We start from the raw sequence: 17,554 nt of genomic DNA on the forward strand, positions 1-17,554 counted from the left end.
GCTTTTTATTATTTTCGTGGCATTGAGCGGGAGAAGTCATATTTTTGAATTCGTAAGTTCACTTTTATGATTTCGTTCTAGGTTTTGTATTTTTTGTTTTGTTCCGTTCGATCAATTATCTCTATGCGCGATATCATGCATTTCTGCGCGAATGCAGGGCGTTACAAGGTTATAAATAGTCTGTTCGCGAGATTTTTTTATTCACGTTTCTGTCATTATTTTCGCTGCTCCTTTATTTTTGTTTGGTTTGTGGAGGAGCTGTATAAGATCTATATTTTTTAATTCGTTAATATCACTTCCATATTTCTTATTTTTATCCCTTATGTATTTTTTTTTCTAAATTACGTTCTACTAATTATCTTTATCCGCGGCTTGTAGTGATCCATTATATTAACTCCGCCAATGTACATTTCTGCGGAAATGCAGGGCTGCACATTTGGTGCCATACGTGGGGTACTCGAAGGTTGTGAATACGCTCGCTCTGGAACCATCCAACAACGACAGGCTGCTCTTTTTTCTAAATGCAATTGTATGCCTCATGGCATAAAACGTATATTACAGTTCTATGATGGCTTTCGCTCCGCGGAAGAGCGCGACGGAGCAGTGATGGGGTCCCTTTATGAATCAATGAAGATCGGGGGGCTCGACCTGCAAGGGCGGAGGCCTGTGCCTCGAAGCTGTCGAGTTCTCGCCTGTTCCAATGAAGGACACATCCATTACAGGTGTTCGGTGTAAGAATCTTCGGCAGGAACTAAGCAGAAATGCGGTTAATAAACTGGCAAGTACACTCGTGCCAAGACCAGAAAAACTGCAGCGTTGACATGCCGCGAAATACCGCATAAACAGCTGGCAACGGGCTGAACGATGCATTCGATGCATAGGTGCGCACTGCTGCCTGGCGGTGCGCGGGGGAACCAACGCGCTCACGTAATTTCGCTGGGGCGCGGGGCGATTGGGACGGCCGGAGCGAAACGCGCGCGGGGGAATCTCGGAGACCATGACTTTCCGATCGGGATTTAAACGTGCCGTGTAGCAGCGGCGGTGCGCCGAGCGTGCTCGAAAAGTCAATCGGGCTTCGCTTCAATCTGGAATTAAAGTGCCGGTGTGACAGGGGTATAAAATGTCAAAAATCCAACTACAGTCAGTAAAAGTCCCCTCCAATTTCTGCATTTCTGCTTCTTTAACGGCACGGTGTTTATTTATGGTGGGTTAGCAATATTCTCTCCCTGCTGTTCTCAACGGCTTCCTTAATTGTAACTAAAGAGAAAGAAGTGAGTTACAAAGTTAGTCCCCGGACTGCCGGTTGTTTCGTCTTCATCTCTCTCCCCCTCTTTACGTCTGAACACGTCGCGGGTTTTCAGCCCACAATTGCTACCAATTTTTGGCTCAGGCCACCTGTCTTTTTTTTTTCTTTTTCAGTAATGCCTGTATTTGTGGTGCTGTCGGAGGCGTACGCCTAGTAAGACCAGGACTTTCAGAGACTGTTTTAAATACAAGGCTACAGACAAGGTTAACGATAGCTATAGTCCCCTCCTGTTCTTTTGACCTTATTCCCTCCAAATTGATTTTGATTCCCCTTATTCTGCCATATCAAGGCATTATTTCTGCCGGAGGAGGGAACTGGGATGGTTCTAGGTGTACCGCACAATAGCGCCGGGCTCGCTGCTCGTTGTTCCGGTTGCCACAAGGTGTATATTTCGCAGTAGCAATCTAAATACACTGAACACAACTAAAGGCTATTCCGCGCGCGGTTATGGTTGATGGCATAGTGGCTATTATTGCAATAGAAAAACGTGGAATACATATCCTTGAAAGATATCAATGAACACGAAAAAAAAAATAAAACAAGTACCCGAAAACAATGAAAATGCGGCAAAGGAGCGTCAACACATATATGCAGGCTCTTGCACGTAACGCAAAGATGCGACAGTGTTGCATGAAATTAGCTGCAGATCATTTGAACGGCTGAACGGCTGAAACCGTCCCCCTTCCGCCGTGTTGCCGCTTCTAGTCAAGAGGTCCAATGAGTCAAGAGGTCCAACGAGACAAGAGGTCCAATAGTCACGTGACAGCCGAGTCAAGAGGTCCAACGCGCCAAGAGGTCCAATTTCGGGTCAAGAGGTCCAACGCGTCAAGAGGTCCAACGCGTCGAAAGGTCCAACGAACCTTGCTTTCTTTTGTCTTCTTTATTTATTATTTCCCCTCAGCCGTTCTTAATACATTAAACCCTTCAGCTCATTTTATAAAATGGCTGGATCCACTAAAATCTCGTAGTAATATTTGCTCGTTTAAAGGAATAGGGACACGAAACTTCAAAGCTATGATAACTATGTAAAATGCTTCCTTTTTATCAGGAGAGATCTCCCAGCCAGTTCCGACAGTAGCCGTTCCGTATAACATATTTTAAATCCATTTTAATCTCTGCCCGCACAAAAGCCCAGAGCGGGCAGCATGCCATCATCTCCTACTTGCCCCAAACTGCCGACGTCGGGGCTCCCGTGACGTAGCCGACGCGCGCGCAGCGGTTGGCGCGCGTTGCTACACCGTGTGTTCTCGTCATGGTTTTGGGACCGACATGGTGCTGCCCGGGCGCGCGGAGATGGTGAAGACCTCGGCCGGTCTGGGCGAGCGCGTGCGGTCGCTCGCGCGCGCGTCCAGACCCGCAGCGGTGCCACAAGAATGGTGACGTCAAGTGCTATTTCCTGTCATGGCGGCCACTCATCATTCGTTTTGTGAAACCGAAACTGGCAGGAATAAACGACGCCGTAAATGATTGTTTAGACTGCTATCGACCGTCTAATGTGGGCTAGTAGGCACCCACAGAAGCGAAAAAAACGTAACACGAAAATTTTGTGCCAGTACTCCTTTAAATTATGCGGGTCCACATTGCGATTAATGGCTGATTGTGATGGTTGCTGACTGTTCCGGTTATTTTGATGATTCTGTACTATACTATTATATGGTTAAGGGCGAAAAGTAGACAGGATGTTTCCCAGATTGCGCGGTTATATTGCTAATAACGGTTCCTGGTGACGGTTACCGACTCCTTGAGTGACATATTCTGGACTTTTAAAATTTAGGGTCGGTGGTCCAGTCTACGTGTTCTATGATCCATACTATACCTATTCTATAGAAATGCACTTCAGCATCTTACGTATAGTTTTCCTTTTAGTATCTCAGAACTCTTAATCGTCAGTACTTCTCTGCGTAACTTTGACCAGTCCTGGGTTCTTGTGTGTTCTTTTTTTTTTAATCGTGACTAGCGATCGGGGCTCCATTGCAAGGTTGCCGAAGGCTGTAGTCAGCAAACCGAATTAATCTTCTTTGAACGCGTAGCACAATATACGCATATCTTCATCCCTGTAAAGTAAAATAATTTAGCTTCCATCTAGCAAGTTCCCAACGCCGACACACCCTGTCAATTAGCTACTCATTAAGCGCTAAGCTAAATATTATAATCGAGAAAGGTGTAATGAGGAATGTTTATTGAAACAGAAACGCACAGTTACAGGAACCGTTTATGTAACTGTTGAATGATATTAAAATGGAATGACATGTCCGCAACAATCAAGTAAACACAAACGTTGAAGAAGCGCCCTACACAGTGGCGTGCACGGTCGAGCGTCGTCGACTAAAATGTAGCGGTGTTTGCCCGGTGAGCATCTAGTTTTCAGCGTTATTATATCCCGAACACTTGAATTGGATCGGAAACATTGTTCATCAAAGAGACGTTTCATAGACAAAAGTATCGAAAGGGGGAACTTGTAAAAAAAGGCAAGACATGCTCGCGGCAATATATACACAACCTATACACAATTATATACATACAAAACTTTAATACACAGACGCGTTACAATTTCGACTGATACACAATTAAATACATACAAAACTTATATACACAGACGCGCTACATTTTCAACTTTTCCTAATAACACCGCTACTTGAAGCCCAAATGTGGCGGTGATTTGTAGCGGTGATTTGCTACAGCTTGGACCTCTTGACTCGTTGGACCTTTTGACTCACCGCAGCCGCATCAAGAGGTCCACGGGGAGTCAAGAGGTACAACGAGACAGAGGTCCAGCGAGTCAAGAGATTCAATTTTGGGCCTTTTGACGCCTTGGACCTCTTGATTCGGAATCCCGTGTTGCGACGTTAAGCCGTAACGCACTTTTCGCCGTAGTGAGACTCTCCGCCGTGTTGCGACGCTCAGCCGTAATGCACTTTTCGCCGTAGTGAGACTCTCCGCCGTAGTGGGACGATGCCGGGACGGCACCCCCGGGAATCCCAGGTAACGGCTGGTAGAATCTCTGGTTTCACTCTTTCTAGAGCCACGTGTGGGATTTCAAGTGACGTCGCATGTAGAATGGCTTGGGGGGGGGGGGGCTCGTTCACAGCTTTGCTTTTCAACCACAGCGTGGATTAGAGCCATTTTTTTTCTCTTTCTCTTCCGCCCCACTTCGTTAAGGGCATTTAAGCCGTTCTCCCCATCCCCGCAGTGTAGCATGTAGGCGGGAAGATGCCGGCAACCTTGTCTTCTTTCATCTAATAACGAGCTCTCTCTCTCTCTCTCTCTCTCTCTCTCTCTCTGTGTGCGTGCGTGCGCGCGCGTGTGTGTGTGTGTGTGTGTGCGTGCGTGCGTGCGTGCGTGCGTGTGTGTGTGTGTGTCTGTGTGTGTGTGTGCGTGCGTGCGTGCGTGCGTGCGTGCGTGCGTGCGTGTGCGTGTGTGTGTGTGTGTGTGTGTGTGTCAGGAGGAACCCAAAAAGCAAATACGTACGCACAGAATGTACGCACTCAGAGACGAGACTGGTAAGATTAGGCGCAACATGGTTGAGATAATAAATGTACCACAACAATTTTGCACCACGCTGTACGCCAGCGACGATAGACCAGGGGTAACTACTCAGGGAAAGCTGCAGGCGACGACGGCATAACCGTAGGTCTACAAAAGGACGGAGGAGATATTGTACTGGAAAAGCTTACAGCAGCAAAGATAACATAACAACAGCAAAGATTGCAAACGCAACTTTACAAATATACCACAACCGCGTGATCATAAGATCTTCACGAACCAAATTCTTACCCCCGTATTCATAAACCTAACGTAAGTAGAAATTTTCCTTTCGGACACTTTTTTACGTCTTTACGCGTTTCATGAACCAAACTTATGCTCAAAGGGCGCCTTTTCGCGAACTTATTGGACCGAAAAGTAAGCGCTACTTAAGGTAGCTCCCGACCACGGAGACCTACACTCTTAGGCAAAAAGGACTAAAAGTTCGTCCTTTCGGGGACTAACGGCCTCTGCCACAATCATTAGTCCTTTTGGGGACTAACTGCGAGGGGACGAACGGTTAGTCCCCCACTCGGATGGTCCGTTCCGATACTCCCCAAGGACGAACTGTGTAGAGTGCAGAAAAAAGAAAAAACTGCGGCACCAGCAGGGTTCGAACCCCTGACGCCTGGAAATTTATACAAGGAACCCGACACGCTATCCGCTAGACCACGCCGCCAGGTGGCAGCTGCAGTAGAGAATATTCAAGTGTACAGCGTGTAGTTCTGTGCAACAGACCCATTGCAACTGGTGCCCGAATTTCTATCTGTGCAAGCGAACGTGACTGTGTTTTGCGCCTTGCGCTTAGCGCTTTGCTAGGTTCAGGGGCTATTGCTCTGTTCGATTCGAAGTAGAGCCTCACAACCATAGTTTTTCTCGTAAATAACAATCAACTCGTCGTCGCCAAGTTGAGATAGGTAGCTGGGCGATCAGACGACTCATTTGTTTCCGCACGAATTAGCGCAAGCTAAGTGCTTTCTTAGTGTTCGATAAGTGCTCTATGTAACGTATGTGAAAGGTGTCGTCTGTGTGAGTGTCAGAATAAGGAAACATGCCATATTTTCCTGCATCGGCGAAAGCGAATTCGGTGTTGCTTAGCCTGAATTCTTCAAATTCGCGTCGCTAGCCGATTGCGACTGGGAAATGCAAGCGGGTTTTAAAGCAGTTGCAGCATTGTCATAGCTTTGGTGCCCAAGGCAATTATGTACTGAGTGACTTCGAGACGCTTAGCTGTAGCGAGCATTTTTGTTTTGCAGTTGTCATCAGCAACATCCGTTTTTATTGTCGTCTGTTAAACATATACATATTCATTACGCTCAGGAATCCACTTTTTTGCGTTACTGTTAAGGCGCTTGAAAGCTTTCATTGGCCGTTATTACCTCGCCCGAATCGTAGGCAACACAGCGTATCAACATAACCTCGCCGAGAAGCGTATGACAATCGCGCTTCGCCGCTCCTTTGCCATTACCCGTTGCTCTACTAACCCTAGGCGATTTTCTTATAACTAACATCAATATTTTCTCCCGTGGCACCATCTAAAGCACCCAGTGACTGCAATGGCTTCTGTTTTGGAAATATAAAATTGTTCGCAGACATATGCGCGAAAGCGCTACGACGTCGCCATTACGGGAATTAACGACGCAGCAAAGAGACTAACTGCATGCGTTTCGTCTTCCCGTTACTCCTTATCAGGGTGTCGAACCGGAATTTTTTCTGGTTCGGTTCGGGTTCGGGTTCAAGCCTTTCGGGTTCGGTTCGGGTTCAGTTCCAGAGCATCATTCCGTTCCGGTTCGAACCGGTTTGAACCGGTTCAAACGGGTTCAAACGGGTTCGAAGAAAAAAAGCAGGCGTGTTTTTTCTGTTAAATTTTGTGCAACTTTTTCGTTTCCTTATCAAGTCGGCATAAAAACAAAGTCATAATGAAGGTTTCTTTGTCCAAATATTTTGTCTTCGCCAAACTAAAGCGACCGTGCAACACTTTTTTCAACCTTTTTCTAAATCTTGAGTGCTTGCAGAAAGTAGTCAACCAACACATTAGATTATGGGGTCGCAATGTGCCTCAGCCAAAAATTACTGCTCTCTCCTCGTCAGACAACATAGAATCTTGCTCAAAATATTTTTCTCTCCTTCCCGGTTTTCGCGTTCTTCGACCGCTGAATGACGTCATTACAGCGGTGTAGCGGCTGTTTGCCGGCTTTCCTTAAGTTGCAGAATAAAACGCATTTGATAGCCACTTAAAAAAAGCCACAAAAGCGAAGCAGAAACGGAAGGTGTATCCGCAGCGACGAGCAAATCACGCACTGTTGCTCTGTGCTGGCAAGAGCTATAGTTTTCGCAGTGCTTCACGATGCCTCATCAAAGAAGTGCCCACGCATGAAGAGGGAGGTCGCTGTCTTGAAGCAGATGGTGAGGGACCACTCCACGCACAAGGAGGCTGCGGCGACGGTACGACAGCGGCAGGCAGCGTCACCGGTCTCGACGCCGGAGATCTTCAAACAAGGCTGGCCATTCTCCATCGAACGCCTCTACGCAAGCGGGTCCGCCACTATAGTTCAACTACTTACACCACCGCTACCCCCGAGGCCGCCGGCACCCCCACCGCCTCCGCCGCCTCCGGCCTCGCCGGATTCGCCGAGTTGTCGCCACGAGGTACAACAAACCTCGCCGGTTGACGCATGGCCCCCGCTGTCACCGAGTGTACCTCCTTCTGAGCCCCAACGCTCAGTACTGAAGACAGTCACGAGATCTTCCGCCCCGGCTTCGTCTTCAGATCGGCAAGTCGTCGCTGTCCTGAGGTCCCTCATGAATGCCATTCTCACATTGCTCACCAGTCTGAATACACCTTCTGCGTTGAGTGCACTTCAGATACTGGAGGCCCTGGATCCAGTACTTGCAAGCCTCGGATAAGCAAGGACCATGGCGAACGCACGTTCTTCATTGAGTACGGATATCAAGGAGGCTTCCATTTTTCAGTGGAACGCCAGAGGACTAATGTCGCGTATTTCAGATCTTCGCCAGTTTGTCTTTATGAAATCTATTCCTATACTTGTCATCTGCAAACCGAACATATCCAAACCTATTCGGATATCTGGCTATGAACGTTTTTTATCAGCCACACTAGGGGAGCCCAGCAAAGTCGCAGTCTTCATCAGGCGTGAACTGTCCTACGTTCACCATTTTGTGCAACCTTACAGGGGTAATGAGTACGTCTGTCTTACCATCAGAAAGCGCCAGCTCACTTTCACTCTGGTGGGTGTATACCTACACCCGACATCTCGCTTTCAACGGAAGAGGCTGGATGACATATTAAGCACAACAACGGGTTCGTGGGTAATTACCGGTGATTTCAATGCACACCACATGCTTTGGGGAAGCCCAAACACCAACAGGCGAGGTCGGAGCTTAGTAGCTTTTGCCTCAGACCATGGGCTGTGCCTACTAAACGACGGAAGCCCCACTTATTTACGTGGAACGAACTACGGCAGTTGTTTAGACTTGACGTTTGTGTCACGATGTTTATCGGCCCGTGCACAGTGGTTCCCAGACATAGAAACTCGTGGAAGCGACCACATTCCAACCTATTTAAAGATAAATGGATTACGAAGTTCCTTCGATCCTAATGTTATTCGGGTAACCGATTGGTCGAAGTTCCAATCAAGGATGGACGAAATTTGCCGGAGCGATGAGCTTGAAAATCTAGAGTCCGTCATTGAAAGCACACTCCAAGCCTGCAAGCGTTCCGTCCGGCTGTCTCCAAAAGTGACCGAGTTTGACGTGGAGCTGGAACGCCTTCGTGCTGTTCGTCGCCGCGCCGAACGCAGATACCGGCGAGCGAAATGTCTCGAAGATTTGAGAATTTGCAGACGAACGCAAAAGAAGATCCAGCGACGCATTGCCCAAGTGCAAGCACAACGTTGGAAATCTTTTTGTGACACGCTGGACCCTCGCAAGCCTTTGTCGATGATATGGAAAACTGTGCAAGGGCTAATGACTCCTGTACAGCAGCGCTCCCAATTCAAGGCCCTGGCTATTCACCAGAACCGCCGAGAGCTCGAAGTGGCCGAGGACTTCTGCGTGAGGATAGCCAGTGGAGCAGGCCCTTCTGGGCTACTGCTCGCCAGTGACATCCCTGCATCGCGGGATTCAAGGATGGACGTTCCATTTAGCATGGAAGAACTGCAGGCGGCATTGGCTGCATGCAAGCGATCTTCGTCTCCTGGGCCTGATGGAGTTACATATGCTGCTCTCCATCACCTTGGCAAGGATGCCCGACAAGCCTTGCTGGAATATATTTCAACGACCTATGGTGTGATGGTTCCGTTCCTCAAAAATGGAAGACCAGCCGCCTCGTTCCGCTCCTGAATCCCGGAAAATCTATGCTGGATCCAATGGCATACCGACCAATTGCGCTTGCAAGTTGAGTTAGAAAACTGATGGAGCGAATCATTCTCGCACGTCTGGAGTGGTTCCTGGAGCGCTACAATGTCTACCCTGATGCCATGGCTGGATTCCGTCGTGGACGCTCATCCATTGACTGCGTTATCGATTTGGTGACTTTTGTGCAGCAGCGGAAAAGTGCGAAGCGGATATGTGCTGCGTTGTTCCTCGACGTTAAAGAGGCCTACGATAACGTAGAGCGCGATGAGATTCTTAAAGTACTGCAGGCTGTGGGGCTCGGTGGCCGGGTCTACCAGTGGATACGAAACTACCTAACAGAGAGGTCATTCTTTGTTATGACTGCAGATGGGCCGACATCAGCTCACTATACTCACCGTGGTGTTCCCCAAGGAGGCGTCCTGAGCCCTACACTGTTCAACCTTACACTAATTGGCTTGATTTCTCGCCTTCCAAGGAGGGTTCACGTGTCGATATACGCCGACGATATATGTGTTTGGGCAGATGGCGTGACTCGTCGGCATGTGCGCGCCTGACTGCAAAATGCCGCAGACTTGACGACCTCATATCTACACGGACAAGGGTTGGAAATATCCAGCAGCAAATGCGCCGTGCTTCCATTTACACGAAAGCCTATGTATGCATACCCTTTGTATATTAATGGTGAAAGGGTGTCTTATGTGAGAAATCACAAGTTTCTCGGCATAGTTGTTGACAGAGGCCTTTCTTGGAGCGCTCATGTTAACGTTCTAAAGAAGAGGCTCTCTGCAGTGGTGCATGTGCTCAAACTCATCGGCGGCAAGACGTGGGGAACACCACTGAAGTCGATGTTACAGCTTGTGGAGACCAGGGTTCTGACGGCGGCCTAGCTCGATCCTCGAGATCCGGCCGCAAGGCTAGCTCCACTGAACACCGCCACGGATCACCAACTTGGCGTATCGGCAGCGAACAGCAAGGAACACAGGACACATAATTCGCCCACTCCGACGTTTATTGCAATGCAATAAAGGTGACGTCGGGCGCGTCGTTCTACACCGCCAAGACCACCTTAGCCAGGGCGGGAGAGACAGGTGCGAGGGCGGACAAAGGCAGGCCAAAAAGGAGCGAGTCGTACTTACGGCCGCTCCCGACGATGGTTCGTGTCCAAAGAGGCCCTCTCCTTGTCGCCCGTCGCGGACCAGGCCGCCGGAGCTTCCGGGTAAAACCTGTCACGTGAGGGGTTCGGCAGCGCCCCCCGCTCTCACGGGGATCCTCCCGGAGGGGAAAGCGCGTGACCGCGGAGAGAGAGGTACCACCCCTCTCGCCTCCGCGGCGGACCGAGAGGGATAGGAAAGATGGCGGAGCTCCGCAATTCCTACAAGCTCTACAACGCGCTGTTCTTGGGCTGTCTGCGATACAGTGCCCCTGTCCTTTCTGGAGCGTGCCGCACAACTACTCGGTCACTTCAGGGTATACAAGCTCAGGCCCTGCGAACCTGTCTTGGCCTACCACGATGTACGTCCACAGCAGCGACCATTGCCCTGGCTCGAAATCACCCTTTGGCAACCTTTGTGGACGTTGAAATACTCAGGACACATATCAGGCACCTCGCCCGTCTACCTGATCATCACCTCGCGGAAATAACAGCGACCCGTCCCCGGGCGTCATTCGCAAGGGTAGTAGCTGCCCACAACACCAGCATTCCATCGAACTACACGCCGGCGATGAGACCGCTCGTTCCGCTGTGGTGTGTGATGCAGCCCCTAGTGTGCCTAGATATTCCAGGAGTGACTAAAAAACGTGATCTTCCAATTCCGGGCCTGCAACAGCTCGCTTTGAAGTACATGCACGAGACATACAGTGACCGAACCCATGTATACACTGATGGCTCGGTAACATCGTCGGGTTCTGCCGGAGCTGTTGTTATACCACGACTGTTACTGTGCAGCAAATCAAGACAGCCAATCTTACAACATCCACAGCTACAGAACGTCCGGCCATCCGTAGCGCTCTTCACACCATCGAGCAAAGTTCGTGCCGCCGATGGGCTATCTTCTGTGATTCCAAGCCTGCACTTCAGTCACTCCAGTCAGCGCTGTGCCGAGGACCTCACGAACAGCTCCTGACAGAAATAAGAATGGTGTACGACCGTGCTGCCCAGGCGGGTCATGATGTCACCCTACAGTGGTTTCCGAGCCACTGCGGCATTGTCGGAAACGAAAGTGCGGACGCTGCCGCCCGGCTGGCGCATCAAACAGCGACAACTGTACTCATCCCATTGTCTAGGACAGACGCAGCTAGGACCCTCCGCATCCTTGCCCGGGAAACAGCTATCTCCCAATGGTGTCAAGAAGATTTCACATGTGCACGCATTGGTTCCCTTGACCCACACCTGCAACGTCCCCTTCCACTAGGCCTCCCACGGTCTGACGCAACTCTTCTTTGCCGTCTCTGGCTGGGGGTGCCATTCACAAATGCTTACTCGTACTTAATAGGAATGGCAGCAAGGGCGGAGTGCGAAACGTGCGGCACATCGGAGACGATACGCCACGTTTTATGCGAGTGCCCACGCTACTCGCCTGCGAGGAAGAAGCTGTCATCAGCACTGAGGAACTTAGACTCTCGGCGGCCATTTTCGGAGGAGAAGATTCTGTGCCACTGGCCTTCTCAGTCATCCGCTCAGAAGGCGACTAAGGAGCTATTACGTTTTCTACGGGCGACGAACTTGAACACTGGGCTATAGACTGAGAGCCTCCAGTGTCAATCACTGTCAGTGCCTCAGTGCTGGGCATACGTGTCTGGTCCAACTTTTCCTCTTTTTTCCTTTCTCTTTTTTGCCCATTTCCCCTTTCCCACGTGCAGGATAGCAAACTAGGCTCTAGCCAGGTTAACTTTCCTGCCTTTCTTCTAGATTCTTCCTTCCTTCCTTCCAGATGAGAAGAGTGAAAGCGTTTATCGAAAGTGTTGATTTATGTATTTACTGCTTTTTTATTTATTTATTTATTTATTTATTTATTTATTGTTGGGTTTAACGCGCCGACGAAATGCCGACGACGAGGCGCGCCATAGTGGAGGGCTCCGGATTAATTTTGGCCACCTGGGGATGTTTACGTGCGCCGAAATTTCGGACACACGGACGTTTTCGCTTTTCGCTTCCATCAGAAAAGCGGCCGCCGCGGCCGGGAATCTAAACCGCGTCTGTGTGCTCAGCAGCGCAACGCCTTAGCCACGGAGCCACCGCGGCGAGTTTATCTAAAGTGTTGAAGAGCTCCTTTAACTGTACCTGCAAAATGTTTTCTATGGTAGTGTGACGAGTATGTGGCGGCGGCTGCCAAGCGTGGCAGGTGGCATTTAGAGAAATTTCCTTCTGCTCATCTTTTATCTCCTAACAAAGCTGTTAGAAAGAAACAATGGCTATAAAGACTCATTGAACGGCGTGTATAGGACGGCATTGGATAGGGAACCATCGGAGATAGGAACTTGCTAATGGCCCTTCAACGACCGGTGACAGCGATTGGGCTCTAGGAAATATGATAGCCAAGTGAAGTCACAAGCAGCAGTAATGATCACTTGTAGAGAGAGAGAGAGAATGAAGTTTAATTCAATGGAGGCAAAGTTTCAGAGAGGCGTCCTCATTCGAGGGGGCCGAATCGACAGCCGTTTCCATCAAGAGCAACTGATCTTCCAGGCCGGAGCTGGCCATGGCTGTCTCCCAAATCTCTATGGAAACGTGGAGGTTGGATGGATCTACGGCGCACTTGTCGCAGCCGCCTACTATGTGTATGAGGTTCCCAGGATCCCCACAGAAGCAACAAAATGGAGAGACTTGTGTCCCGTCAAAGAGGTGAAGTCTGGTGTTGTGTGGGAAGGTGTATGCCCACAGGGTGCGGAGTAATCTTTCCTGGTTAATCGGTAGCAATTTGTGCGGGGAAGAATACGTTCTATGAAAGAGGCCATAGTGCCGAGTAACTTCCTGATCTGTGACTGCAGGATGCATGCACTCGGGCCGGGCTTCATCAGCGCTGACTAAGCGAGTCAAATCTCGACCCACGAGGTTGTTGATCTTGTTTGCCGGGGATGCCAGTATGAGCTGGTCTCGTGACTGGTCTCGTATGTGGTCTCTGATTGATCATCGGAAGTGTTGTAACATGCAATCGACCGTTGGCAAAGTTGGGCCACGCCTGCTAAGAGTCTGTTATGAGAGTTTTGGCGCCGCTTTGGCTAAGCGCACGTGCTATCGCCGCTTCCTCAGCTTAGAGGGGGCTGTGTTCGGGGGTTGAGATGCTACACCTGTGGGAGGCTGCAGAACGGTAACACAAAGAAAGAGAAGGTATTGAAGAATGCTATCGGGCGTCTTTTGCATCAAACCAGTTGATCGCTCCCCCCTTTTTTTTCTTGCAGTTTAGTTTTTTACAACTGTCTCCCCTCATATATACACACGTTTTGAAAACCCTTTGATGAATATAAAATATGCATTAGGCAATTAGTTTTTAACTTTAGTGCGAGATGTCAATTTTAATATAGCAACAACATAATAGCGCAATACGGGCATAAAGAAAGACCTTTTATAGCATTCAGGCGGTCGTCACATAACTTTGCGGCTACTTTGTGCGTGACAAAATTTTCTGAATGGTCGAGGAGGAGAACGCTGCAAAATTTCCATATGCCAAGGGCCCCAAAGATATCATGTTTGGTCCGACCGCCAAATCCGCCTTAACTGACCCGCTAATTCCTTTAATCCAAATTAATCAACACACCAGTCCCACTAATTCATATTAGCTCATTCACTCACCTAACCAATTCACCCCAGTCTACCCGCTAACCCGCACTAATCGACTTCAATCCATCCGCCTCTTAAGTTTAAGGTTGAGCAGATTCAATATAACATGAAAATGCTATCAAATATACTTTAAAAGTGGAAATTAGGATTCCCCATTTTTATATATCCATGTTCTCTTAGAGCAGTAACCAAAAGACACAACGGCACTGTATACAAGAAAAAGTGACGTTAATTTTGAGAACTGCGAGTGTTCGTGTCTCAGTGCTGTTTGTATATAACTTCCCATTCAAACTAGAATAAGTGGAAGATATGGATTTATTGTTGATGGTATCCCTGAAGGCCTTCACAAGCGGACAGGGATGCATGCGAATTAACAACACATTGAAAACTTTACACGATTTTAAACACCATGTAGATAGAAACCATGAAGAATATTCCATGATATGTTGCCTCGTAATATGCCTTATAACTTAAGTTATGCTAAATGTAAAAGTTAATTGGGAGGGATGGGCAGTACTTAACGCAAACTGATAGCATATACGGACAACTTTACATTAAATTGAGGGCAATAATTAGAAAAGAACATGATGGGCCTTGGGAACTGCAGACTACGCAAAATATTTCATGGTTCTGTCTGGCGAGTGGCAAAATATCTTCAGACGCAAGGTAGGGTACCGAAATGGAAAAATAGAAATCGCATTTTTGAGGTCCCGGAACCGGTTCGGAACGGTTCCTTCGATTCGTTCCGGTTCGGGTTCAGTTCCAAAATGGCGGAAAAAATACGGTTCCGGTTCAGTTCCGGTTCCGGGCAAAAATTCGGGTTCGGTTCCGGTTTTCGGTTCGGTTCCGGTTCCGGTTCGACACCCTGCTCCTTATAGATCGGCGGGGACGAACAGTTAGTACGAATTTATGCACACGGCACGTACTCTGCCGCAGATACTCCCCTTGAAGATGAACGGACGCCCGCGAAGACTAACGGCTGTATTTTAGTCCCTATTTTAGTCCTTTTTGCCATAGAGTGTACCTTAAGTGCGCCTTTTCCCGACCAACTTTGCAGGCTACTACGACAGCTTGGCTGAAGTGTTCGATTCCGCGCGTCGTTCGCGAGAAATTGAAAAAGCTGTAAACAATAAAGCGCTTTCTGCAAGCAAAAACGATCCGCGCACACGCCTGCCGCACTGATGCGGCCGTGCACACACCCATACACCCATTGAGTTAACACTACTGACTCACACACCGGCCCGCCGGCCTGGAGGGCGCGCGATGCCGCCAGCGCCGGCACCATGACGCTGCCTCCGCGCGTAGAATGACGCCGACAGGTTCAGCCATGGAGGAAAGAAAAGGTTTCCTCCATGGGTGCAGCTACAGTTTGTCGCCGCATGCCCGAATGGAACCAATCGGGCAAACCACGTTACGCATGCGAGAAAGGGGATGATACTGTGCTGAAAATTCACGCAATAGGTAGTCATGTGCGGTAGTAGCGGAAGCGCCGATCAATATTCTGCCGCGATGTTAAGCCTAAAGTATACGGGAGTTCAGTGATCCGAGCGCTTCGAAGCTGGCGCCACGGAAGCGTTCTTCCCTATTGGCGCAATGGTCAAGTCCCGCTCACACGTCGTGTGCGGATTGGCGCATCGCGCACTAGCCTCGTTCATAGGAACCTAGCGTGCCTCGAAAAAGGCGCCTCTGATAAGTGCTCCTTAAGGAAGGTTTGTGAAGCGCAAGGAGGCCTATTCTCATTCTGGTCCTTTTCCCATACTTACGAAAGGCTTTCTTATGGAATTAGTTAAGTATGCTTTCTGAATACGGGGGTTAGATTTTGTGTGTTCTCGTTTGTTCTTATTTTCGTGTTCGCTTTTCATTTGTTTATCACTGCACATGGTTGTAGGCCCCAATTTCGAATTTTGAGATTAGTAGCTGATTTGGAACTGCTTCTGCCGCCGGGACGTCCGGAACTGCTTCCTTCATCCTCTGTTCGAAGGCCATTGCGACAATACTACGCTTTGCCAGATTAGGGCGCTGTTCGACAAATGGGTTGCCTAGTCTGTGCACGAATGCTTGCCTACATCATGTGAACGGCCGCGTGAACACATTTGTTTACTTGCAGATATACACTCCGATGAAGACTGGTCCTCCAGTCGAAACGTTAAAACCTGTTGTCTTTTTTTTTTGAGACGTGCATCGGACTCTACTTTATAATATATATATATATATATATATATATATATATATATATATATATATATATATATATATATATTCGGATTCTACCCGGCTCGGATTTTTTCCCCACTTTCTTTCTTACTCAATTCTTCATCCGTTTATATGACCGACCACATTCCCCCTTTTGCTTTCAGAGGTTTTCTTGACTGCCAACCCTTATTCTGTCTTAATTCACCGAGCCCCTCATTTCCCATTTATGATTCGCTACATGCATAGCGAGGACCTCTGTTCTGGCAGCCTTGGTGCCAAAGGTAGCTTAAAGAGGGTGCAACACTGGTCGACCACTGTCGACATGTCTTAGACACTCGAGTCACGGTCCGGGGGTTAAAAAAGGTCTCCTTCACCCCGAGTAGTTCGAGTGGCGCTGGCTACCACCTCCAAGTGCAGAAAACAAAAAAATACCTTAAAGGGGCACTGACACAAAAATTTTGCATCTTGTTTTTTTTTGCGATAAGTAGCTCGTGACCTACTTATCACCTGTAGAAACCTCATTTGCTTCAGCATGCAACCGTTGTTTAATTATAGGCATTTTCAATGCGGCCAGTAGGAGTTTCGGTTTCAGCGGGTTCCGCGAAACGATGGATTTTGTGTGAACAAAGCTGACCACGTGACCGTCGGGGGGATATCACAGAGCAAAGCTGCCGTAGCCCTGTCGAATCCGAGTCGCCGGCAGTTTCTGCCAATGTCCCCACGTACTGATCTCGTGAGCCGCTTAATTAAAATGCGACCGTAGACGTGACGCAGGCGCTGCGAGTGCAAATGCTGCCGCGGCTAGAAACGACGCGCGCTGGGAGCAGCCGGGCGGTCTGCCTACAGGTCCGCCTACAGATGTGTTCGGCTTAGCACTGCGGCGGATATTCGATTGCCGCTCTCGTAAGCGGTGCAGATGACAATTTTTAATGCAACCCGCCATCGCATCATTAACTCCTTTCTCATATAAACTGCCGTGGTTGGGACTTGGGTGCAATTTTGTGCAGCTGTAACAAGCTATCACTCGAGCTACCGGCGCCGGCCTGGGCCACTTCGCGGCCGTGGCCGCCGCCTGCACAGCGACCATGCGGCTCGCTCAGTGGGCTTTTCGTGTCTCCGGCGCGTTTTCGCGTCCAATGTAAATCAAAATTAATAGAAACAGAGTGTCTGGAATCGCTGTAGAACTTTGGTCGCGGCAAGCTGCCCGATGAGCTGACGAATTCACGGCGCCTCCGCCGCCAACGATCGGGTCATTCGTTCTCGAGAGCAGAAGCTCCGTCCTCCGACCCTCCGATTGGAGCGGTGAGCCGGGCGAGCCGGCGAAAAGCGCCGGCAGTGCGGAAGCGGCAAACACAAACTCGTGACGTGTGTGGATGTTG

General features: G+C 49.1%; 1 protein-coding gene across 7 annotated transcripts in view; it reads right to left on the minus strand.

Annotated features, from left to right (window-relative positions):
• The window catches only part of LOC144156332 (uncharacterized protein ZK1073.1), a 282,683-nt gene that overhangs the window by 220,397 nt on the left and 44,732 nt on the right, over nt 1–17,554 (minus strand). The gene's annotated exons all lie outside the window — the stretch shown is intronic.

The sequence above is a fragment of the Haemaphysalis longicornis genome, unplaced genomic scaffold (assembly GCF_048455015.1).
Source record: "Haemaphysalis longicornis isolate Haplotype H1 unplaced genomic scaffold, Haemaphysalis longicornis Haplotype H1 scaffold_1, whole genome shotgun sequence".
In the NCBI taxonomy this organism is placed as follows: Eukaryota; Metazoa; Arthropoda; class Arachnida; order Ixodida; family Ixodidae; genus Haemaphysalis; species Haemaphysalis longicornis.